At 41.7% G+C, this 13,841-nt stretch overlaps 1 protein-coding gene across 1 annotated transcript in view; it reads right to left on the minus strand.

Annotated features, from left to right (window-relative positions):
* relt (RELT TNF receptor) overlaps positions 1-13,249 on the minus strand; it is a 35,176-nt gene extending 21,927 nt beyond the window's left edge. The window contains exon 1 of the mRNA XM_033630908.2: positions 13,003-13,249. The gene's annotated coding sequence lies outside the window, so the exon portion shown is untranslated. The remainder of the gene's footprint in view (positions 1-13,002) is intronic.
* Between the last annotated feature and the right edge of the window lie 592 nt (positions 13,250-13,841).

Genomic DNA, 13,841 nt, shown 5'->3' on the forward strand with positions numbered 1-13,841 from the left:
AAGTTTACTGGCTCAAAAATACATGTCAGTCATGCTTACTGATCATTCATATGTGAAACTCTGTGAACAAATTCTGATCATAAAACAGTAAGCAATGAGCCACCTGCTAAGTCAACAACTTTATGACTTGAATTCTCACATTAACTCCTGTAATTGAGATCTCAGGTTTGTTTTCTATCTAGGCAGAGTAAGATGGTTTAATAAAAATGTAGCTAAAATGCTACTCTGGCCTTGTAGACATTCAAACTCTGGTTTAGTCCATGGTAGTCCAAGGACCACCAGGAGTTCTTGAGGGAGTTCTAGGGGGTCCACAGAAAAATGAAGAATAGTTTACTTTCATTATTTCATTCACTTTAGAAGTGAGCCCAGTGTGAGTTAGGGTGCGTTCACACCTGCCCTGTTTGGTTCAATCGAACTCAGGTTTGTTTGCCCCCTAAGTGTGGTTCATTTGGGAAGGTGTGAACACAGCAATCGCACTTAGGTGCGCGCCAAAACAACCAGACCGAAACCTTCATGTAGAGGTGGTCTCGGTCTGGTTACAAACGAACTCTGGTGCGGTTCATTTGTGGTGAGAACGTGTTCCAACCTCGATCTGAACCAACTGCAGTCACATGACACATTGTTTGGGTTAAACATGAGCATGTTACAGTCCTGGAGGACTATTAATGTGCACCTCCTCCTGTACTGCCTTAATATGCACATTCAGCACATCCAATGCATCAAAACATTGTTTTCTAGTTGGAGCTGCGCCTCGTTTTCAAACTGTATGTGTTGAATAAAATGAACAATGACAGCAATATAGTCCACGATGACCAGCGCTAAAATCAACCTGCGTAGTTGTCCCTCCATTGTGACATTAGAAAGTGTCACATTTATCTTGCAAGTGTACTCTTCTTCAACGTTTTGTTTACTTCCTGGATAATTCTGACCAATCAAGAGCAGCTTTCTCACGTGAGCCATTTTATCTGGTCCGCTTGTAAATACTGCTGTGAGAACATGAACTCTAGGCAATTTGTAACAAAATTAGTGACTCATTCGGACCAAAGCAAGTGAACTCTAGGTCTGAAAGCACCCTTAGAGTCACAACAATGACTATTCTGATCATAGCATTCACTTCCTCCAGGGTTATCTCCTAAACTATAAACTGACAACTACAGAATTCTTGTCTTAATCATATCTAATAACCAAAATCTTTTCATTACCTGAAATAAAATTTTATGAAATAGGGGTCTGTAACCTAATGTGTATCAATTCAGGGGTCCATGGCACGAAAAAGGTTGAGAACCACTGGCTTAGTCGATAGTTAACGCCTCTCTTTTCATCCTCCACCACTTCAAATTAGCCTAATCAAGGTAAGCAGTGGTCTCTCTTCATCTTTAAAATAAGGTCTTCGTTAAAAAAAGTGATCGCTTTGTAGCACACACAGTTGTTGTTTTTTTATAGCATTTTGTTATCATACAACATTTGTGGACAGAAAATAGGAAACATGGGAGAGAAAAGGGGGATAAGATGCAACAAACATTGATTGCTGTTACAATTTCTCCATCTTCTCCTCCTCTTGTCATCCTCATTCTGTCATTCTTCACAATTTATTGTGATGTAAATCAAAATGTCCCTTGTGCATTCTGACACAAGGAAAACCTCCTGACAATCAGATTTTGATGCACACAACAATAGACTGCAAAGTGGATGTGTGCTAGTAGCAAACACAAAACATGACAATATATATATATATATATATATATATATATATATATATATATATATATATATATATGACACACAAAGCAGTAATAGGACAGCCTTGCCTGTCATGTTCACATTATATTGTTATGTTCTTGTTATTATTTCCCCCTATAGCATGCCAAGTTGTAAAATACTAGTGGTCTGGTACTCTAAATAAGCCCAAATTAGTTCAAATTACAGTTGCATTACATTTAATGTCACTGGGTTTAAAGCAATTGCTCCTTCCTGTTGCAGTCTCCAGTTAATTTCATTGGGTTCTCAGGCACACTATGATTTTATTTTGTGGGGGGAAAAAAAATCAGAAACCAAAAAACAAAACAAATGGCGGTTGAGTTAGTTACATCTGGACTGTGCCTTAAAGACTACAAAGAAACATGGGCCCTGACATTAGGCTAGCTGTAAACAACTAATTTAAAGCTTCTCTATTCAAAGACTCTTCTGAACAACAGGAAAGTCCAGTAAGCTGGCCCAGAAGTGTTACGTGAACACAGCAACCCCTGCAAATTTGCACTGAGGTTAATACAGCAGAGACTGCAGAGTGACAGTAATAAACTTTGCCCCAAGGAAATGTGGAGGCTATAGGCAGATGCTGGGGCGGGAGCAGGGCTTATAAAATTCTATGTTTAGAAGCAGCAGTATTTGCGAACTTAACAGTGAAGCAGCAACGCTGGCGTTACGCAACACGTTGACAGCCTCAATTTGCTCTCATATTGGACAACGTCTGCTGCGAAGTGAATACTTGGACAAACTCATCAAAGAACATGACCTTAACCTGATCAAGTACTTTTACTTGCTCAACCCAAACCAAAAGGCATTTGAGGAAGTAGTTAAGGGGTTCTTTAACTTTATTTTGACATGGTTGAGCCTGACCATAGACCAGACCAGGTTTACAGTTTTCTGCCACACAGAGGTAAACACCTCTGACTTGCTGTGTAATATTTGGCTGGTATGAATAATGATGACAGTGCACAGATTCACCACCTTTTTCTAACCAACTACTGAGTTTAAACCTCTTTGTCATATGCTCTGCAGGTGTGGTGACGCAACGTCAGAGAAGGATATAGAAGCTTTGGATTATTTTCTCTGATACAGGTTGAGAAATCCTGCTTTGTTTTAGGCTCATAAAACCCTTTAAAAAGCCATTAGATTATCTCAGAGATGCATCGTCACCAAGCTTGAAACATTGTTTTTCCTGAAGAATTCTGACCTCACAGCAAAGACCTTTTGGAGAGACATGATTTTTTATGGGGCAGTGACTTTACACTCTATTGATTCTTTATGAGTTTGTCCATAATACTGAGATTTATCCTTGCATTAGCCTTGAGTATCTCAGTTTGATAAAAGACGCTGGATGGCCCTTTGGTGCTTCAAAAATGGCTGATGAAACCCTTTCAACAGCACTTCAAAAGACGTGCATTTCCCTCTCCGTCATGAAGTACAAAGACCTGACAAAAAAAAAAAGCCAACCACCAAGTTCCCACGCCGATAATGGCTACCTATTAAGCCCACTAGATCACGTAGCTTGTCCAGCCTTGGGGAACACCTCCTTATCTAACGGCCCATGGAGTAAAATACAACAGAAAAGAACTGAGCCGGCAAAAAAAAGGTTTAAGGTAATTACACTCCATTATCCATCAGACATTTCGTGGACCAAGGGATAATGTGCACGTGCATGACAACGACGTGATTGGGACAACCATACCCTCTGTTTGACATAATGGAGGTGCCCATTATCGGCAAATGAAAGGCTGATTTACGCCAACACTTTCTACGTTAGTGTTTAGACAATGTCTCATTATGGGGAGCGTGTCTGATAACTGGGCTGTTGTCGCTTCTTCAGACATGTCTGCGGATGCGTTTCTCTCACTGTCTCTTTGAGTCCGTCATTCCTCCTCTCTGTCCTTGGGTTGACGTGATGGTCAGTCGTCATGTTTTCCAGTGGAACTGTACACCGGCAGAAACCTAACAGGCCTCTCTTGTGTCTCTGCAGCACGCCGGCTGTCAGATATCACCAAGGTGGAACGGGAGAGGTTGAATTGACCAGAGGGAGTGCAGAGAGAGGCCGAGGAAACGAACAGGCAAGACAGACAGACGCAGTAAGGTGTTCAGCTTGTTTACAGCCAGAGTCAGACCACTGCAGCAACCGGAGATCCCACAATACAACATTATAATTTACAACCACCATGAATACAAATGCATACAAAGGGAACTCTGGTGATCGCCAGAAATGTTTCCTTTCCTTTTGTTCATTAGAAACAGATGCCACATCTTGTGGTTCGGTCATAAATTCACACACGCTTTAGACTCAGTGCCCACTGAAATTAGTTTCCAACCAGTATGTTCACATGTCTGTCCCTCTCTAAAGCCACATTACATAAGTGGCAGACATGAAAACCAGACTGAATTTCACTGACCAACCATGACGCTTTTAGATGTCATTCAGTCCTGTTTTGCAAAATCTCCATTTTTAAGGTCTGCTTGATTACAAGCAAGCCAAAACTTCACTAATTCTTGTTTTTTCTCCATAAGACAAGGACACTGCCATTATTTTAACCCACCAGAAGCCAACCACAAACCATCTCTGGTTACAAAACAACCCTAAAAGAACCAAGGGCGACAAAACCAGAACATGGGGCGATCCAAGCTGCGTAAATGCGTGTGAGAGTAGGTGTTTTTGGAGTTTGGTATTTTCCCTTACGTCACCAGCATCATTAACAGTGGATGTAAATCAACTCCTTATGTTGACAACACCTTAAATTATTTTTCACAACCCATACACACATACAAAGCTCTATATAAAAGTCAGCACACATGCAAGCGCACTATAATAAAACTATCCCATTCGCACACACACAAACATGCTTCTGTGGTGCAAAAACAACACTTCAACATGTTATCTCTATTTGTCGAACAAACACAGAGGATTTCATTAACTACTGTTTTAGCCCATGGAAAAATCTACTCTCTGTAATTTAAGAAGCTGAGCTCAGGTACAGAAAACATTTTGTCCTGTCTGTACAGATTTCATTCACAAAACTACTCTCCATTTTTTTAAATAAACGGTGAGCACTGAAAAGAGCTGTTTGATGTGAGGCTAAATTGTAGATTTCCGTCTCACTTGTGGGAACAAGTCTTCGCAATGTCTCGTGCTCTCAAGAGAAGCTGAAGTGATAAGAAAGATAAGTGTTCACTATTTGCAGAGAGATGTAAACTTTGATGACATTTCGGGAAAAGAGCTCCATAAAAAGCTAAACCTGACCGTAACTGTTGTCAGTGCACAGAGACAATAGTTCCCTCACAATTTCTTTTGTATCCACTCTGTCTTAAGACCTTATTTTGAAAAGCAGAGATTGTCACAGGAAGACTGTTTGTGCAGAAATATTTAAATACACCATTTTGAAAAATGGCAAGTTAGTCACGCTTGTATATTCTTAGCATAGATGCGCATCTGACCCCGTCTGTCAGATGGACTGCACCATTTCACAACACCTGTGGAGGTGGGAGTATCAGATGGCACAATAAAATGTGTTTTAATGATAAACATACATTTATTTATCATATACAGTCTAAGAGTATTTTGATCTTCAAATCCACTCTTTAGAAACCGATGGGTGATGTCACGGTGACTACGTCCATTATTTTTATACAGTCTATGGTATATACATATAACTTGTATTATCAGGGATATAACTCAGTAGTAAATGTTAGTACTTGATCCAATTTAAGGGCTAACCATAGACCTTTTCATGGGCCCGCCTTGGGCCGGAGTCAACTGAACTGTTTGATCCCCCCTGATGGCAGGCCTGCTGCTAGGTAGATTTTGTGACTTTCTATCCCCTTTTACACTGCCTGTTCAAGGAAGGAATTTCACGCTGTTACTGCGTCTCGTCACTTTGTATAAAAGGTATGATCGCGGAATGTGGGACAGAGTTATCTCATTTTTAAGCTAGCAGTGGAGGTAGCAACAGCACTGAATCGATGTCTGTGTAAACGGGTCAGTTAACAGAATGGGACAGGTGTCACGTTTTGATGACATGTCATGTGTGCAACCTACCACCAGGACATTTTAAAAAGCAGCTAGTTAGTCGTAGTGATGGTGAAATTGAAGCTTCATGAAGCAGTGAACCACTTTGACACAACTGCTTCAAGAATGACACGCTGCTTCGAAGCATTTCATACAGTCAGAAAAGTGACATCTGCTGGCCGTGTGTCAGAGCTGCATCTAAGTGGAAGACCTGAAAAAGCCTCAAGACTGCCTGTAACGAGTCATGTGACTGTGGGCGTGCTGAAGCAGGGATCGAAACACTGTCTTGGAACACTTCCGCTTCAAAAGATCGACACTGTGTCGAGCAAACTGGCTCGAGCATAACATCACTAGTTGGTAGCAGTTGGCAGCTAACTCAAAGAAGAAGAGCAACAGCTGAAAATGTCTGCATATTGGGAAGGCAATTAGGTCCTGGAGCTCCTAACACTTCAAGCAGAGGACGAGATCAACTGCCATGTAACAGGGGTGGTAAATAACTGTTACTGCTATGTTGTTCCACTATCATCGTTTAGAAAGCGCTGTCTGACACACATGATATATGTCACACTAGAGGCCAACTCTGTTGTGTTAAACGTCACGCCTGTCACGCCTCTTTTGCTTCTGCAACGCCAGCATGCTATCTAAAATCTCACACGGGGGCGGCATGATGCCCGCATTGTTTGGTTCTGTATAGGAAGGCAACACTGGAACAATGAAGTGTCTCTGATATGTAAGTGGTGACAATCTACTCATCCAACTGTCGTCAAGAAAGCAAGAAAGTGCTTTTAATGTTAACCTATTACTTTTAATACACGTCTGGGTCAGTGAGTCCATGGGGTGGAGGCCACAGTATATGCAGGGAATCTTGCAGGCCTGTGGGAATGTTAAACAAATCCATATGTGTGCTGAGTGTACTGCAATAGTTGGTACATATGTGAAAACTGTCCCTTTAACAGTAACTTCCTGTGGATGATGGTGAAAGAAGCAGATAAGCAACCCTGCAGTTTGCCCCCAACATGCGAACCCAACCACAGACACGCACACTCACATATCCACATATATTTTTGGAGCTCAGTCTGCTGTGTTTGGAGTTGTATTCAATAACTCTATAAAAGTGCTGCTACAGACGAGAGGTTCAATTTCCTGCTTTGTTGGCTACATCTTCATTACTGGTGGTTGTTTTGAAACCTCTGTAGCACTCCTCACATGAGGGATTGTGTGGATTCTCTCCAAAACATGACACACATACACACACACTCAGTAACTCACTTGTGCCTCGTCACAAAGCCATCGACCCATACATGCTGGTGTGTGATTTGTTCTGGCAACTTCAGGCCAGCGATTGGTTACTGGCGAGCTCAGCTAACAGATTGCGGTCGGCTTGCAGATTCGTCTTTCCGCCCCCAGAGCCGGCATGTGGGGGAGCAAAACGTCTGCATTCTCTTTTCCCTCTTTTCTTGAATCTTATTTTTAAGACTGTCATTAAACCGTGCACAGTGGGGAGTGAGAGGGCAGATGGAGGAGACAGAGGGGAAAGGTCATGAACTCGGGCCAAGCAGGGCGAGATTAGTCTGCTCCTGTCCTGACTGAGCCACATCTAATGGAATGTGACTGAGCAACCACTCAAGGTAGAAACCTCATGACAGATACAGTGTGTCAGTGTAATGAAGGGGCAGTGGTGTAAGAGTTGTCCTGGTGTAAGGTGTCCTGCATTAAAACAGTAAGTAAAACTACATCCACTAATGTACAGTGTTACAGTACAGTTACCTTGTACTTATTTTAACTGCTTCGTATGTTATCAGCTGGTCACTTAAGCCCCAAAGCTATGGAACACACTACCTATAGATATCAGGGAGGCTAGCTCGCTAAATATTTTCAAAAGAAAGCTAAACGTATCTATTCACTTTAACCTTTAACTAGCTCTGACTTCCTGATACAGGTCTGAAACTCTTTCTTTTTACACTTTCACTTTCTATTTACACTTCACACTGCTGCAACTCTTTTAAAATCTTACCTGATTTTATGATTTATAGTTTTACAACTATTATCATTAAATCGAATGGAATCAAAACTATAGTATTTTCCTGTGAAATGTGGTGGAGTTAAAGTATAAAGTGGCCATAAATGGAAATTAATCAATTAGTTGATGGACAGAAAATTATTCTGCAACTATTTTAAGATGACTTAATTATTTTAGTCTTTTTATAAGTAAAAATGTCAAATATTATCTGGTTCTGGTGCTTTTCAGACGTGACAATTTGCTGTTTATCTTTGTCATGTATGAGAATAAATTGAGTATCCTTAGGTTTTGGACAAAACAAGCCCATTGAAGGTATCGCTGCAGGATTTAAAGGTCCAGTGTGTAGGGTTTAAGGGCATCTATCGGCTGAAATGGTATATACTAATCATAACTATGTTTCCATCAGTTTAAAATCACATGAAAATAAGAGTTGTTGTGTATCGTTACCTTGGATAGAGCTATTTAAATCTACATATGGAGCGGGTCCTCCTCCACAGAGTCTGGCTCTATATAGAGCCATGCACATTTTTTGCATTAGCCAACATAGTTCTCTTATGCACTTGGCACACGGACGAAGTTTCAGTTCTGCAATCTCACCACTAGATGCCACTAATCTTGCACACTGGACCTTTAAGCAAATATGAATGGCATTTTTCACTATTTCTTCACATTTGATAGACTAAAAATAATTATCACATTAATCAAAAATAAAAATAATTGTTAGGTGCAGTACAAGTACCTCAAGACTGTACAAGAACTTGAGTAATTTAACATACTTTCTTTCCACCACTATGTACGATGAATATTGTTATATTATCCATCATTTTTAAATGTCATTTGGCTCCAGCCAAGGAGTAATTTATCACCTGTGTGCGTAGGTTTTATTTTTAAGTCACATTTTCTCTGGCAAAACACAACTCACAAGGCAAAAATGCCTGAGGATAAAATATGACTCTATGATATCGATGACCTTTGTAAACTTCAGGCACAAAGGAGCTGAAACATCCGGGAAGCGGCTCTTTCTCACTTCCTCATTTTCAAAAGAATGAACTCAAGTGAGGGAATCCATCTGCAGCATGACTTGCAGTTTGCTCACTTTACTGTAAAGTCTCAAGAGTGCAGAAGATAAGGAGATGGATATTAACAAGAGACATGATGGTCTCGTGAGGAAAATCCCATCTTCAGAAGGAGTATGCATGGTGTAAATGTTGGATGCTGCTGTGCATTAAATCCTGCTTGCCCACTGCATTAACTTATAATTAAACTTGGGTGTGTATGTACATGTATACTGTAAGTGTATGTGTGTGGTTGAATGCTCGAGCCAACGTCTGCCAAGGTTTTTGAGTCCAGGTCCCCCTATAATCATCCCATCCTCCAGCAATCTGCGTGTGCCAAGCGCTCAGCCAGCTTGGATCGAGATCTGCGGTCGCTGCAGTGGGAATTTCTTTGGCACGGAGTTTCCTGGCTGACATTGGGGAGGCAGGCAGGCCGCTGTGGCACGGGGATGGAAGAGCGTCTGGAGGCATTCCCAACCACTTTGGCTGGATGGACGGACAGACAGACAGATGACAGGACTGATGGCCTGATTAAAGCCTAGCTGTGTCTTTGACCTCCATGTGCACACAGTATCCTCAAACAGGGTTTGAGCATCTGGCTGCTAAGTTACACTGATAATCCCCACATGTAAGTTTGTTATCAGCTCCGAGCTGCAGCAAATACACTTCAACCTTTATTTCTTTTCCTCTTCTTCTCCTGCCATCTCTGCTTCTTCCCAAAACGACGAATACATCTATGGTACAATAAATGTTGGGTGGGGTAGTGCGTCAAATGGGGGTTAAATTTGGCTCAGGATAATCTACGGCTACATGCACCACCTCCTAATTAAGGCATTTGTGTGTGTGTGTGTGTGTGTGTGTGTGTGTGTGTGTGTGTGTGGTATAATTACAGATGTAAAGCCCAGTGCAGTTAACTGTAACATCAGCTGAGCACACGATATGATGGACAGAATGGGACTTTCTGCCAAAAAGACACACATCCACAGTATCTAGCACACTAGACCTTATACACTCATTGAAATGATAATACATCTGTGTTCCTGTCTTTCAATGGCAATTTAAACTAAATTTAAACAACTATCTGCTGCTACCAAAGGAGGAAATGTGCGCTAAGAGACACACAGATGTGTTCAAAGCATTTTACAGCAGGTTAAAAACATGTTAAAATCATGCTGGGGGAATACTTCATCTGTCACACACACAAAAAAATCTCTAAAGCGTGATGATAATAGTCAAAATATTATCCACGGGATTATATAAAGAGGCTTCAGACACATTATTGTCCTCCCAAATTTGTGAAATCTTGCAAACTGACGTGTGTAGTTGTTTTCAAGTAAGACCAATATCATTTTGTGACTTGATACCACAGTGCTGTTTTGATGTTGTATGAAGAAAATAGACTATGATCTTTGGAGAAAAAAAAAAACCTGACAGAAACCTTGTCCAACAGATGGCAGCCATAAACACAGCGGTAAAAGCAGCAGGGTTCTTTGCCAGTTCTCAAACTGCTTTGTATCATAACACTGTGGGCAGTATAAGTGAATGAACTGCGATAACTTCCCTCCATCAGCCAGGATCTCCTTGCTCATCTCTTAGCTCAAACACATCATCTGGCAGATTTTCGCTGGCTCTAGGACTGTTGCTTAAACAGATTGTCCATCCATCCATTTTCAACCGCTTATCCAAACCCAGGACGTGCGGGCAGCAGACGTCCCTCTCCCCAACAATGCTTTCCAGCTCCTCCTGGGGGACCCCAAGGCGTTCCCAGGCCAGATGAGGTATGTAATCCCTCCAGCATGTTCTGGGTCTGCCCCGGGCCTCCTACCAGTGGGACGTGCCTGGAACACCTCTGACAGGAGGCGCTCAGGAGGCATCCTGATCAGATGCCCAAACTACCTCAACTGGCCCCTTTCAATCTGAAGGAGCGGCAGCTCTACTCCGAGCTCCCTCTTGATGTCTGAGTTCCTCATCCTATCTCTAAACCTGACCCCAGCCACTTCAAGGAGGAAACGTATTTAGGTTGTTTGTATACCGGCTGCATTCTTTCGGTCACTACCTAGAGCTCATGACCATAGGTGAAGGTTGGGACATAGATGGACCAGTAAATCGAACGATCCACCTTCCAGCTCAGCTCTCTTCACCACCATCCATCTCATGCTCCATTCTACCCTCACTCGTGAACAAGACCCTGAGACACTTGAACTCCTTCGGGGCAACCCTAACCCAGATTGTACTTCTGCATTTTCGTATTCCTGCAATCACGGACACAAAGAGCACAGAAGCAGAGCAAACTGTAAAACCAGGCAGTGCTGATCAAATATAAAGAGATTCTGTTACTGTCTTGCTTATTTCATGTCTTCAGAGGCATAGTTTAGGTTACTGTTTCGCTGTAATTCAAGATCATTTGATACCAGCTGGCTGCCATATTGTTTCCTGTGTCAAAACAGACAAGCTCACGTCACGTCACCCACCAGCGGGAGCGTTTATTGGTCCAGTGCAGTGTAGTTCATTCTGGTAGCTGTAGGTTTCATAACTCTTGAGCAAAAGCAAATGCCACAGCCCTTTTACTGTTTTCTCTGATCATGAAGCACCAGTTTCAAAAGTATTTGCATCTTTCTACTTTGTAGGCAGCCCAGTTCTGTGGAAAGATCATATTTCCAGCAGTGAAATGCTTCTTTAAGTGTGTGTGTGAACTTGGGAGGACTCTCTGCTCCCCTCCAATTCCACTTTTGTGATATCATGTTATAAAATGTGCTTTGGCCAAACCATGAGAAGCCCCTGATTTTCCTCAACCCTCACCAATCACACTGCTCAACTTAAGACACGCACGCAGTTCTCTGTTACTTCCCACAAAAAGGGTGAAAGTACCTAACAGGAAACAGGAAGTCTGTCTTCTTGTAAAACAGGCGGTATCAGTGATTTAAAATGTTTTGTGTGCCGTTGAATTCTCTGCTCGCACGTGCCGTGACAAGACGGTACTCATGAACAAACTCTGCAAATCCTGTCAAATCCTTCCTTAAAACGCCTGCATCGTAATAACACCAGAGACGAGCCAGTGAAGCTGTACGTGGCCCTCTTCTGGTGGAAGTGTGTGCGTATAGCTGTGTGTGAGAGAGAAAGCCTCTTATTGATACAAGCGTGCAGGAATTTGGTCTCAGACAATAGACGGCCTCGGCCAAAAATGACAGTCTCATCTTGGCTCTTGTGTAAGTGTGTGTGTGTGTGTGTGCATAGGGAGCTTGCCCTCATTGCACAGTGCGCTCATTACGCAGCGGAACATCCTGCCAAAACCACAGCAGTATGGTGTGATATGTGATGGGGATCAGACACACAGACACATGTTCAGATGAGCAAACAGTGTAATAATTCAACATTTTTAGAGTTTCATCTGTCTGTTAAACTCAGTGCAACATGCTTTGGCATTTACATTATGCTTAACACAAGTTAACTTGACTAAACTGGTCAACTGTACTTGTTGTGTCTCCATATCATAAAATATTACAAAGCTAAATACAGTATGAAAGCAAAGTAGAGCCAGGAGTTGGATGTTTCACTTCATTAAAAAGACAGGAGGAGGATCACACTACCAGTGAGGTCATCACATACCCATGACAGTGGGTCAAGCATGCTCCCACTCTGTTATTAGACAGCACGAAACTCAGTGGTCCTCATAGTAATTATAAGTCTGTAATATTAACTGAACTAAAGATATTCAGTGGCAGACTAACCCGAACAAAATCAGTAAAACAAAAGCTGGCAAATTGTCATCCAACATCACGGCAAAATCGTGTCTGCGCGTAAGGCGATATGAGATACATCAAACAGCCATAAAGGATGGCGCAGGCACACACAACTATTCCATTTGGTCATTTAAAACATTTACTGTCTTGAGTATTAACTCCAATTAAAAAAAAAAGCAGGGACCTCTTTGTTCACAAGTAATTAGGTATAAACATTTGCCACATAATGTCCCAGACAAACTCATAAGAACATATGAATATGTCATATTACCGCCGTGCGTAAAAGTGGTGAGGACGGTCGGACAGGCTTTGCGGCGAGAAAAGCCCCACGCGAGCCGGCAATGACTGACACAACTAAACTACCGGCTTCAGCAGCCATTCAGACTCTTACTAACAAAAAAAAGTTGTCAGACTTACCGGTTTGGTGAAAATAAGGCGTTGAAATCAGTGTTCAGAGACGAGCATCATCAGATGTAGTGGACTCAATCAGGAGGTGTAATTAAAAGAAGGAATGGATGAAAACCGCAAAGCCGGTAAGCGAGGTTTCCCTTCTCTCTGGCTCCTCTCCTCTGTGTGTGTGTGTGTGTGGCGAAAAAAAGACATAAACACTGAGCTGGCTCAGTGAGCTCACAGTGCGTCACCGCTGCAAGCTGAAACTCCCGTCAGTGTGTGTGTGTGTGTGTGTGTAAACCCCCTCTGTCGGTCTTTGTCTTTTCCCAGCAGGGACAGGAGGCTCACAACCTGTCAGCTGAAGCCTATAATGGCTTTAGGTCTGCTTATAATGGGGAGCCAATATAAGGACTAAATGTATGGGGACCCAGAAATTAAAATTAAATTAAATAAATTAAAATTAAATAAATAAACGAAAACAGAGATTAAAAAAAAGTATAAAATAATAAAAAAAAATATGGATAATAAAGAATTCAATTTAGGTTTATTTAGGTTATACAGCCCAATATCACAAGTCACAATTTGTTTGAGATGGCTTTACAGCACACCCTTTGTTGTGTGAAGACCATATGAATATAGATAAATATTTAAATAAACACACAGTTTAAAATCATCAGCCACGACATTTACACTCAGTATTTTATCCTGCATATTTCATTGCTGGGCAATTTTACTTACTTGCAGCAGTTTTTATTTTAAATCGTCCCTTTCCCAAACTCTGTTTTTATTGCACAATACCATTTCCCCTTTGTTATTATTTCATTTCCTAATTCTATTTTCATCTTCGTCTCTCATTCAAGAGAAAC

This window comes from Epinephelus lanceolatus, chromosome 4 (assembly GCF_041903045.1).
Source record: "Epinephelus lanceolatus isolate andai-2023 chromosome 4, ASM4190304v1, whole genome shotgun sequence".
NCBI classification, from domain to species: Eukaryota; Metazoa; Chordata; class Actinopteri; order Perciformes; family Serranidae; genus Epinephelus; species Epinephelus lanceolatus.